The sequence below is a fragment of the Peromyscus eremicus genome, chromosome 1, assembly GCF_949786415.1.
Source record: "Peromyscus eremicus chromosome 1, PerEre_H2_v1, whole genome shotgun sequence".
In the NCBI taxonomy this organism is placed as follows: Eukaryota; Metazoa; Chordata; class Mammalia; order Rodentia; family Cricetidae; genus Peromyscus; species Peromyscus eremicus.
This window is the reverse complement of record NC_081416.1, coordinates 134,612,899-134,624,119: the sequence shown is the minus strand read 5'-3', so window position 1 is coordinate 134,624,119 and position 11,221 is coordinate 134,612,899. Positions and strand designations below refer to the sequence as shown.

Below are 11,221 nucleotides of genomic sequence, written 5' to 3'. Positions count from 1 at the left end.
TGCTTCTATTTCTACCTCAAAACTCACATGCTGAAGCTCTGATCCCTTATGCTAAGTTACTAGGAGGTAGGTAGGGCTTTGAGTTTCAATTAGACATGGAGTCATGAGAGCAGAGTCCACATAGCTCTTGATATATGAGTCACCAGAGTTGCTGTACCTCTCCCTGCCTCTGCCTCCCTGTCTGCCTCCATCTCTCTCTCTCTCTCTCTCTCTCTCTCTCTCTCTCTCTCTCTCTCTCTCTCTCTCTCTTCTGTGTGAGTGTCTCTGTGTCTGTGACCTTGAATGTCTATTCCCACATGTAAGGACACAGAAAGAAGATCATCTACAACCCTGAAGATGTTGCACACTAGAGCCCCACCCATACTGTCATCTGACTTTATCCTCCTACCCACTAGAAACTAGTCAATGGTATTATTTAATGGCAGCTTGCTAAGACAGGGGATGCAGAATGCTATTCTTGGAGAGGCAAGGGTTTTCTTTCAATGGCAAAATTCAAGAGGATCCATTTGCCTATGAGTTAACCTGAGAAACAAGGCAAGGCCATAAACTGGGCTGTGCCCGTGAGCTGTGAGTCTTCAGGGGATATTGAGGGATAGGGGAGTCTTGGGTGAAATTGACACGTAGGGTGCTGAAGTATCATAATGCCCCCTCATAGAGAAAGGACAGTGGAAATGAGGTGATAAATGAAGTCCCAGCCCAGGCCTGTGAAAGAGGACAGGTAGGAGTTAGGGAAATAAGACTTGGGGCACTGTTGGTACTTCTTCATGATTCACTTACACACAGGTTGAGATTTCATTGTTTCCCAGTAATTAGGTTGAAGGCTTTGATCTCACTTCCTTTTAATAAATAATTTGTGAGATCATAATTGCATTACTTTCTTATTCCAAACCCTTTCATTCAAATTCATGGGCTCTTTTTCTTTAATTATTATTATTGTTGTTGTTGTTTTGGTGATGGTGGTGGTAGTATGTGTGTTGTGTTGCTAAATACAACCTGTTCAGTCTGTATACTGTTACTTGTATTTATACATTTTGGATGTTGACCATTTGGTATTGGAGAAGCCATTGCTGTGCTCTTTCCTGGAGAAGACTGTTTGTCCTGCTTTCAGGCCGCATGAGCTTTCCCCATCCACATTAGCATGTCTGCTGTTCTTACTCTTGTTCAGCTCATGGTTAGGCAGTCACATTGGTGAAATAGATGGGTGTAACTTCTGACACTTCTAGGAGATAAGATCTCACAGCAAACGCCCTATTCCTCTGGCTTTTTACAATATTTCTGCAATGATCCTTGAGGTGTAGGTGCAGGATTTTTGTTGTAGATGCATCATTTGGGACTGGGTAGCACATCATTATTTATTTTGGCATTTTCATTGGTTGTGGTTCTCTGTAATGGTTTCCATCCATTGCAAAGAGAAGTTCACTACCTGTGAGTATAAGGACAAATGGTTAGAATGTAGTAGTTAGGTTTTATGCATGTTTAGAAAAGTAGCAGTTGTAGGTTCTTCCCCATGATCCTGGAGGAACTGTGGAAGCCAGAAAAGTAAAAAGGAACCATGGTGTGTGTGTGGGGGGGCAATAGAGAAGAAAATAGCAGGACAAATGAGCAGAAGAGGGAAATGAGCAAAATGGGGGCTTCTGATGGAAGGTGGTAAATAGAGAAGTAAAACAAGAGTAAAAGAACAGGAAGGATTTCTGAACACATCAAAAGAAACCGTAATATTAACTACCTACCTACAATGCCTCTACTGCTCCGAAGTTGGTGTATAAATATACACACATAGTTTACATGAAATTTTCCCATCTAGGCTGGCAATGAATGTGCCGTCCAAGAGCAAAGTACCATCTAACAGAAACTCCAACAACAAGTGTGAGAAGCCCTCCTTTTGAGTTGTAAGTCAGGGTTGTCCAAGAGACAATTAAAACATATAGCCTATTGCTATTGCTTTTGGTAGAAGGAAGGTCCCTATTTCTAAAGACACCATGTACTTTGGAGACAGGGCCCAGAGGCCCTGTATCTGTATCTGACTTGAAAGTCACCTTCGTGAACTGGAGAGATGGCTCAGCAGTTAAGAGCATTGGCTGCTTGTCCAGAGGACCTGGGTTCAGTTCCCAGCACCAACATGGCAGCTCACAACTGCCTGGACCTCCAGTTCCATGGGATCCAACACCCACTTCTGGCCTCTCTGGGTACCAGGTATGCATGTGCACAGACATTCATGCATGCATAATACTCATACATACAAAAATAGTAATAATACAAAACAACTTTCTTAAGCTGGGCGGTGGTGGTGCATGCCTTTAATGCCAGCACTCAGGAGGGAGAGCCAGGCCGATCTCTCTGAGTTTGAGGCCAGCCTGGTCTACAGAGAGACATCTAGGACAGGCACCAAAACGACACAGGGAAACCCTGTCTCAAAAAACAACAACAACAACAAAAAGTCCCCTTCCTGAGGACTAGCTTTCATGGAACCAGAAGACACCATGCAAGCCTCCAAAGGAAGGAAGCCACCAACAGTCCTATTTAGCCATGGTATTTATGAACCACAGCAACCACCAGAATGGCATGATAATCCAAAGGGCAGAGCAGAGGCACACATACCTTGGCAGTAACCAGCAACTCCGTACTTGCACGTAAGACCCACCAGAGAAAAACTGTGCCTGCTACTGGAAACCTAGCCAGCTACCCAGGGCTGGTGATGTCACGTCCTAACTTCTCAACTAAAGAGGTTTCTCCCTGTGCTTTCTCCCTGTGCTCACACCATGTGCAGGTGTAGCGTGCCTCGGCCCTCCCCACTCGCTTATCTTCATGTTAAGTGAACTGTCATCATTTTCTCCTACAGGAGTCCTTTCTCTTCCAGGATTTTGTAGATTCAGCACATGAAATTGTTATTATTATTATTATTGTAATTTAAAAGGATAAGTTTTTGTTTTCATTTATACCATAGGAATAAAAAATAGCAATTTTATGTGCCTTTGGGTGTTTTTTATAGTCGTCACAGCACTCAGTACCATTTAGAATTTTCCAACTATGATTAGGATTATACCTATTTTCACTTTAATGTGTATTCAGTAAAGTTTATTCCCAACAGTTCTATATGCTTAAAATTCACTCTGGCCGGGCGGTGGTGGCGCACGCCTTTAATCCCAGCACTCAGGAGGCAGAGGCTGGCGGATCTCTGTGAGTTCGAGGCCAGCCTGGTCTACCATGTGAGTTCCAGGAAAGGTGCAAAACTACACAGAGAAACCCTGTCTCGAAAAACCAAAAAAAAAAAAAATTTACTCTGAAGCATACACTTTTAATAGGGCACGAATCTCAAATTTTCAAAGAATATTGCTTCATGTTTATACAACATTATTTATTTATTTTTATTTATTTTAAATTATTTTTGATTATAATATATTTGCATCCTTTTCCCATTTCCCTTTCCTCCACCCAAACTTGCTTCCATCTGAGGTAAGTTCTGTATCTACAGGTTCAGCCAAATGCAGATTGAAACTTTCCTAAAAATGATTGCTTCTGTACTGAACATATGCATATATTTTCTTGTCATTATTACCTAACAATATAGCACAGTAGCTATTAATATAGCATTTACATTCTGTATAGTTTTATAATTTAACATATGTGGGAGGCTGCATGTAGGTTACATGCAAATACTGTGCCATTTTATATGAGGGACTTAGCATTTGCAGATTTGAGTACTTGTGGCATTTGGGGATCCTGTATTCTCATATGATCTCCTTGCTTCTCCTCCCATAAGTAACGATATTGAGTGGGTCAGCACAGAGGGAAGCAAAAGGGAGGCCTCTGCCCTCCATCCTCTTTTTGGAAAAAGTCCACAATGAACATGATGGATGCTATTTTTCCCTAAACAATACAGTATAACAAATACCATAGCACTGGTGACAGAGTGTTAGCCTTTGTAAGTAAATTATGGATGATTTACAGGATATATGAGGGTTTGTATAGATTGTATGAAGGCCCCATAATATGTTATCTAAGAGACTTGTACATCCTCAGATTTAGGAATCTGTGGGGAGATGGGTATCCTGGAACAAATCTTACACAGTTACAAGGGATCACACAAATCTCCAGTGCTCATATTGTTAAAAGCAAAACAAGTAAATTCCTAGTAAGTAAACCATCACATGAGTTTTTAGCAGCATAACATGGCTCACCTCTGTCTATAATAAGTATGTCTAGGTTTCTCATAAGCAGCCTCACATGCCCATCAGGATGTTATAAAGTACCAGGCCACCAGTTCCATCCTACAGGGTGTCCTCTGGATACTTAAATCTCAAGGCTTCTGGTTTAGACACCCTTAAAGTGTGTGGTGGTGGTGCATGCTTTTAATCCCAGTACTCGGGAGGCAGAGGCAGGCAGATCTTTGTGAGTTCGAAGCTAGCCTGGTCTACAGAGTGAGTTCCAGCAAAGCTAAACGGAGAAACCCTGTCTTGAAAAACTAAAAAACAAACAAACAAAAAAAAAACAAAAACAAAACAAAAAAAAAAAACAAAAAAAAAGTAAAAAAAAAAAAGTTAGAAATACCTCCTTTGGAAGCCCCTAGTCTATACCCCAGGCCAATGCTTACCAGTAAGAACAGTGTGGGAAAGTGATGAAACACTCATGTCATCCCCAAAATGTATGCCAGACACTTTTGCCTTAGCTGCATAGGAACACTCTGTGGCTAGATTTAAAGACTACTGGCATTCAGTATTTTATGTAACTGAGAGATCTGATTGGATTGGGTAGTCAAATATTATGTATGGACAGAGGATTATATTTTCAAAGGATACTCAGAAATCTGTGACATTTTCTTGGCATGCAGAATGAATTCTACAATGGATGGCTTAAATAACAAATGTATTTGCCTACAGCGCTGGAGACTGGAAGGCCCAAATCAAGGTATGAGAGGGTTGGTTTCCCTTGAGATCTCCTTGAATTTTAGATGACCACCTTTGTACCATGTGTTCAAATGCTCATCCTCAGTGTGTTTGTGTCCCAATCTCCTCTTATTATTAGAAGAACAACTATGTTGGATCAGGTCCTACCTTAATGGCATCATTTGATTTGATATCTCTCAAATTTTTGATTCCAAATAAGCTGTGTCGAAGATCAGGAATTCAAAAATAAAAAGGTAAAAGTGTAAGCGAGTCTGGAACTCAATCCACTGTATCATGACTTCAAATAATGCAGCACTGGAGTGTCTCATAACTCCAAAATACCCAAGTGTGTAAACAGAATGGTTTAGATAGCACAGAGGAAAATGTTGATAGCATCAAGGTCAGATATCTAAGAGTACAGGCCTGACGTGTGACCCACCCATTGGGACAAAGCTGGCCACGGCCCTTTAAAACAGTTGTGATCTCTCAGGCATTGTGTTTTAGAAACTAAGAGTCCTAGTTATTTAGAGGTGAGGGCTAAAATAGCACTACTTAAAGGGGGCTACTTAGAACCAAGGTCAGTATTTTAGTTAGCTTCCTACTGCTGTGATAAAACACAAAGCAACTTTGGGAGAAATGGGTTTATTTCAGCTTACAGTTCCGTAGAACAATTCAACACTGAGGGAAGTCAGGGCAGGAACTCAAATAAGACAAGAACCTGGGAGCAAGAGCTGATGGAGAGTCATTGGAAGAGGACTGCTCTTCGTGGCTGGCTCGGTCTGCTTTCTTATACACTCTAGGACCTGCATGGGGATGTCATCGCCCACAGTGGTCTGGGCCTTCCCATATTAATCACTAATTAAGAAAATACCCAACAGATTTACCTATAGGTCATTATGGAGGCATTTTCCCCATTAAGATTCCCTCTGCTCATCTAGGTTTATGTCAACTTGGCAAAAACCAACCAGCACAATTGACCTTTTGCCAACGTGACACATAGGCACATCATTTCTTAATCCATAACCTTTCCTTTCTTGTTCATCCTCAAGATCTCATATTATACTAATATCACAATATAAAATATATGTAGCTTTGAAAATACCACTCTTTAAGACATCCAAAGTGTCTTTCAAAGCTCAAATCTCTCTAAAAAATGCAGTATCTCTAAGTATCTAAAGTCTCTTTAGACCTTCAAAATCTCTTAACTATGGGCTTCTGTAATACCAAAAATTAAGTTACGTACTTTCTTATTCCAAGAGAAAGAATCAGGGCATAGTCACAATTAAATCAAAGCAAAATTAAACTTTAACAGCATAAATAGTTTGACACTTGACATCTGGGACCTACTCCATCCTCTGGGCTCCAAAGGCTCTGTGATCTGCAGTGTGCTTGTCTTTTAGGCTCAGGACTCCTTAATGCCTTCAAAACCAGCCTGGGCGAGTCTTACACATTATCAAGTTCAGCTGCCAGCACAAGGTACATCCTCGGCCCCATCTGGACCTATAGTTCCTGTGTGCTGACTCTGAGGAAACACTTCCCAGAATATTTCACCTCAGAGGTGCTGGGCTCTTCTTAATCAATGCCATTTTCTCAGGTCCAGCTGACCAGCATCTATTGTCCCAGCAACACAAGGGTTTCACCTTAGTGGTTCTGGTCTCTTGATAGTCACAGCTGATTCTTCAGCCGCAGGTGGCCAGATCCACAGATTTTTAATTGAAAATATCAAACTGCTTGGACAGAGTCTCTTTAGACTGATTCTATATATTTTTATTTAAAAATTTTCATTAATTTTTTTCATACAATATAGTCGATCATGTTTTCCTCTCAATCTCCTCCCATCTCCTCTCTACCTCCCTACCCACCCAATTTTATGTTTTCTCTCCCTTCCTCTCCCCTGCAAGGAAAAAAAAAAGACAGAAGCAAAAAAAATCAAGAGACAAAAAGCAAACTCACAAAACAAAAATCAAATAAAAATAAAACTGATAAGTCCATCCCCCCAAATGCCAAAACAAAACAAAAACCTCACAAAAATGCCATTGAGTTTGTTTTGTATTGTCCAACTACTCCTGAGTATCGGGCCTGCCCCGAGTGTGATAAATCCAGTGATCTCCACTAGAGAAAAGGACAGTTGGGAAAAAAGGGAACCTTCTACTATAGAAACTTCCTAAATATATACATCTATGAAAGGAATTGAGTCACCAAATATTAGGTAAAGGATACGAACACCTCATTTTGGCAAATCCTTGCCCAGAAATCACCCCTCATCTCCTACAGCCTCCTCCTCACACACGCCCTCAAGAGTAACTGCCAGCATAGACAGCTCCTATCTGAAACTCTAGAGGCAGAACTAAGGCCGGAAAGATTTCCACTGATCCCTCACTTGATAGGCTCTTCCCCCTTCCAGCCCTACAAGCGTCAAGTGCCTGGTGCCTCTGCTCACAGTCTCCATACCCACCATAAGGCTGTGGCCTCTCCTTGTCTCTAGTAGAAGACCCTCTGCTTCTGTTGGGCTCAGAGTCATGCTCTCCCTTCTTTTCTGTGTCATCTGGGTCCCTTTCTACCTAACATTTTTGGTGCCAAAGTCCAGAAATGAGTTTGGTACTTTCCGTTTCCAAATTCTAACCGATTTAAGTAATTTTATACCATAGAATGGCAGGGGGTCTGAGGTTCCTTATGTTCAAAGTTTTTTTCATAAGACCTGCCCACTTCCCACTCCCAAAGACCTTCCTCCCTCTTCCTTCAGTGACTTCAACCCAGAGATGAGCCCCCACAGTATAGACCCTCCCACCTGCCCTTTCACCACCCTTCTGGTCCCCTTTGCTCCCTCTTCCTCCTCTTCCACCTCTAACTCCAGCCGCCTCCTCCAAACCACCTACTGCTCCCCTTCTTCCACCCCTCCCCACATCTCTCTCCCCCTGTCACTGGGTCTCATTAACAAGCCCACACATTCATGATTCCCTTACAGGAAACAGTGGGTGTCCTGTGCCCTTCTCCCTCTCTGTTATTTGAGAAATTTCCCTTAGACTAGACTCATTCACCCAAAAACCCATTAACTACAAGAAAGAATTCCTCTGCCTCACCCAATCCTATGACCTCACCTGGTGGTGCACGATGGGCAGGGACATCTACTATAGCTTTATTTCCACCCTAAACCCTGATGTAAAAGAACACATCAGGCACTCAGCCTTAGTCCATGCAGACCAACATTTGCTGTCAGCAATTGTCCTGACCTCTGATCCTAACTAGGCTTACCAGTAGGGAGATCCGGGCTTTCAGGTCTTTAACAAATGATCATCTTTCTTTTAGAAGGCATGCAACAAAATGTTCATATGTTTGTCAACTGTGATAAAGTTAGGGAAATCACCTGGGGACCTGGGGAAACGCTGGCGTTATTACTAGTCAAACTCACCAACCTATATATTTCAACCCCTGCTGCTTCCCTCTTCCTTTACATCTAGTTCATTGGCCAGTCAGCCCCAGGTATCCAGTGCAAGCTCCACAGATTAAAAAAGGAGCCTAGAACCCCAGGGAGGGACCTCTTAGACATTGCCATTAAGGTTCTTAATGATAGAAGAGGATGAAACCCAGAGAGAGAGAGAGAGAGAGAGAGAGAGAGAGAGAGAGAGAGAGAGAGGGAATAAAGCCAAGTGTCAGCTTCCGACCCCCTCTCTCCATGGTTGGTCTCTACCCATTAGGCAAGCCATCTTTCAAGGAGGCTAACTCCTCAGGTCCCTGCTTCAGATGCAACCATCCAGGTCACTGGACCAAAGCTTGCCCTAATCCCACACTCCCTACCCAGCCTAGCTAGACCTATGGTCTGTGGGGGTATTGAAAAATAGGCCATCCTCAGAAGTACCTAGCCACCTTTGATGAAGCTCCAAATACCAATTCCTCACCACATTTGTTGCAATAATGAGGTTCATGTTCATGACCCCATGTCAGTACTTCTGGCTCCTCCAGGGACTCTAGGTGATGGGAATGGTACACAGACATGAGATTTCTTTTGTCCTAGATATGGTGGCTTCCTTCTCTCTATTGACATCCTAGAAGGGACCTAGTGCAGAGTCTCCTCTTACCATTACCAGAGTCTCAGTTATCCCATCTAGACTCAGCTTCACCCCACTCTCTTTTTGAAAACTTCACTTATTTGCTCATGATGGCAGAATGCCCAGTGCCTCTTCTAGGCCAAGATCTTCTCTCCCAACTGAAAGTCTCTGTTTTAATCCTTCCCCTGGATACCGCTTCAATGTTCTACTTCAACTTAACAAGTTCCCTCACCCCACCTCCTGTCAACTCAATCCCTATGCCCCTTTCCCATCCCTCTCCCTTATAAACCCAATCATATGGGAGACTTACAATCCTCCCACTGAGTCCTACCATGGCCCTATTAAAGTTGACCTCAAAAATCCCCAAGTATATATTACCTAATACCAACACCTTTTGCAAACTCATAAAGCCCCTTACCACACACCTTTTCAAGGCCCGTCTCCTATTAATTAATTCCCCACACAATACCCCCATCCTAGGAATCAAAAAACCAAATGGCGCCTTCCACTCAGTACAAGATTTACCTAAGGCTGACAACTCAGTTATTCTCATTTCCCCAGTGGTACAGCCCTTGACCTCAGGGGTGCTTTGCTTACCATGCCATTCCACCAGCCATCTCTGCTTCTTTTTGCCTTCACCTAGGAAGACCTTAACACCTTTTTCTTCCAACACCTAACCTGGACTGTGTTCCCTCAAGGCTTAAAGGATAGCCCTCATCATTTTGACCAGATCCTATAATGGGATCTTACCACCCTGGATCTCTCAAGCCAATTCTTAAAACATGTTTATGACCTCCTTCTCTGGAGACCCCCACAGAAACTGTCTCACCCGCACCACCCAATCCTTAATGCTCTAGCTGCCTTGGGTTACCTGGTCTCTAAAGAACAAGGCCCATCTCATCCTAACCACGGTTCAATACTTTGGCTTATCTTCCTTTCACCAGCCCAGGTCAAGTCCCCTAGAAAGAATGTCCCTACTCCTATATCAACCTATGCTGTCTTCTGAATGAGAACTTTCTTTCTTCTGGGACTCTTTAACTTCTTCCATATTTGAATTCCCAGCTTCTCTCTCATAGCTCATGTCCCATGAATGGCTTCTATGGGAAGCCTACATGAACTCCTCCTTTCTCCCTCCTCACTAACAACTATGATCAGGTCTCTCAAACAAGTGCTAGCTCTCACCTCCACCTTTAGTCTACCAAAACCTACAAAACACTCATCCTTCCTTGTTCATGCCAATCAGGGACATACCCTAGCCTTTGTATACCAAAGGCTGGAGATACCTGATGGGTAATGTCACTCTGTATGCTATGAATGTGTTGCTCTGATTGGTTGATAAATAAAATGCTGATTAGCCTGTAGCTAGGCAGGAAATATAGGTAGGATAAGCAAACAAGGAGAATTCTGGGAAGAGGAAGGCTAAGGCAGGAGACACCAGCCTGCCATCCAGGGAGCAGCATGTAATGGCACACAGGTAAAGCCACTGAACACATGGCAACATATAGATTAACAGAAATGGGCTGAGTTTAAGTATAAGAGTTAGTCAGTAGTAAGCCTGAGCTAATGACTGAGCCGTTTTAATTAATATAAGCCTCTGTGTGTTTACTTGGGTCTGAGTGGCTGTGGACCAGGTGGGACACAGGAAAACTTCCAGCTACAGATACCTTTTCTTCTATAACATCTATCTCCAAACACCTGAACTTAGTTACTCACAGATGGCTTCCATGCCTATAGGTCCTGGAAGCTGCTGTTCTCCTTATCCCTGAGGCTAACAAAACCCAACTCAGTAGCCCCATATTTACCCTACACACTCCCTCAAAGACCTCCTGAGCCCTCCATTCTTTACCTCCCTCTAGACCCCCCATGCTTATCTCCTTGATCCCAATTTATCATATGTGAACTCTGCCCCTCTCTCAACACTGCATCTCTTCTTCCAAGTTCTCCCATTTCAGATTTTACCTCCTTGGCCCACTCCCACACCAATGCCTTAGACCTGTCTCTTAGCCCCTTCTCATAATGCAGGACTACCCTATCATGAATACCTCTACTACAGATTGGTTTACAGACAGACTTTCACAGAAAATACCTCCTGAGTGGCTGGATTTGCCATAATTTTAGGACATCTCCATTCCCCTAATATCTATAACATCATATAAGGCAAACCCCTAGCCACAGGTACTACCACTCAACACATAGAACTAACCACCTTTATTAGCTCACACACTGGCCAATGATCTCTATATAAACATATACAGAGACACTAAATATGCCTACAGTATCATCTACTCCAAG

General features: G+C 42.8%; 1 long non-coding RNA gene across 1 annotated transcript in view; it reads right to left on the bottom strand.

The window, feature by feature from the left end:
• Positions 1-533: 533 nt before the first annotated feature.
• The window catches only part of LOC131902311 (uncharacterized), a 30,231-nt gene continuing 19,543 nt past the window's right edge, over positions 534-11,221 (bottom strand). Inside the window, exon 3 of the long non-coding RNA XR_009377060.1 lies at positions 534-1,423. This is a non-coding gene — a long non-coding RNA (uncharacterized LOC131902311). The remainder of the gene's footprint in view (positions 1,424-11,221) is intronic.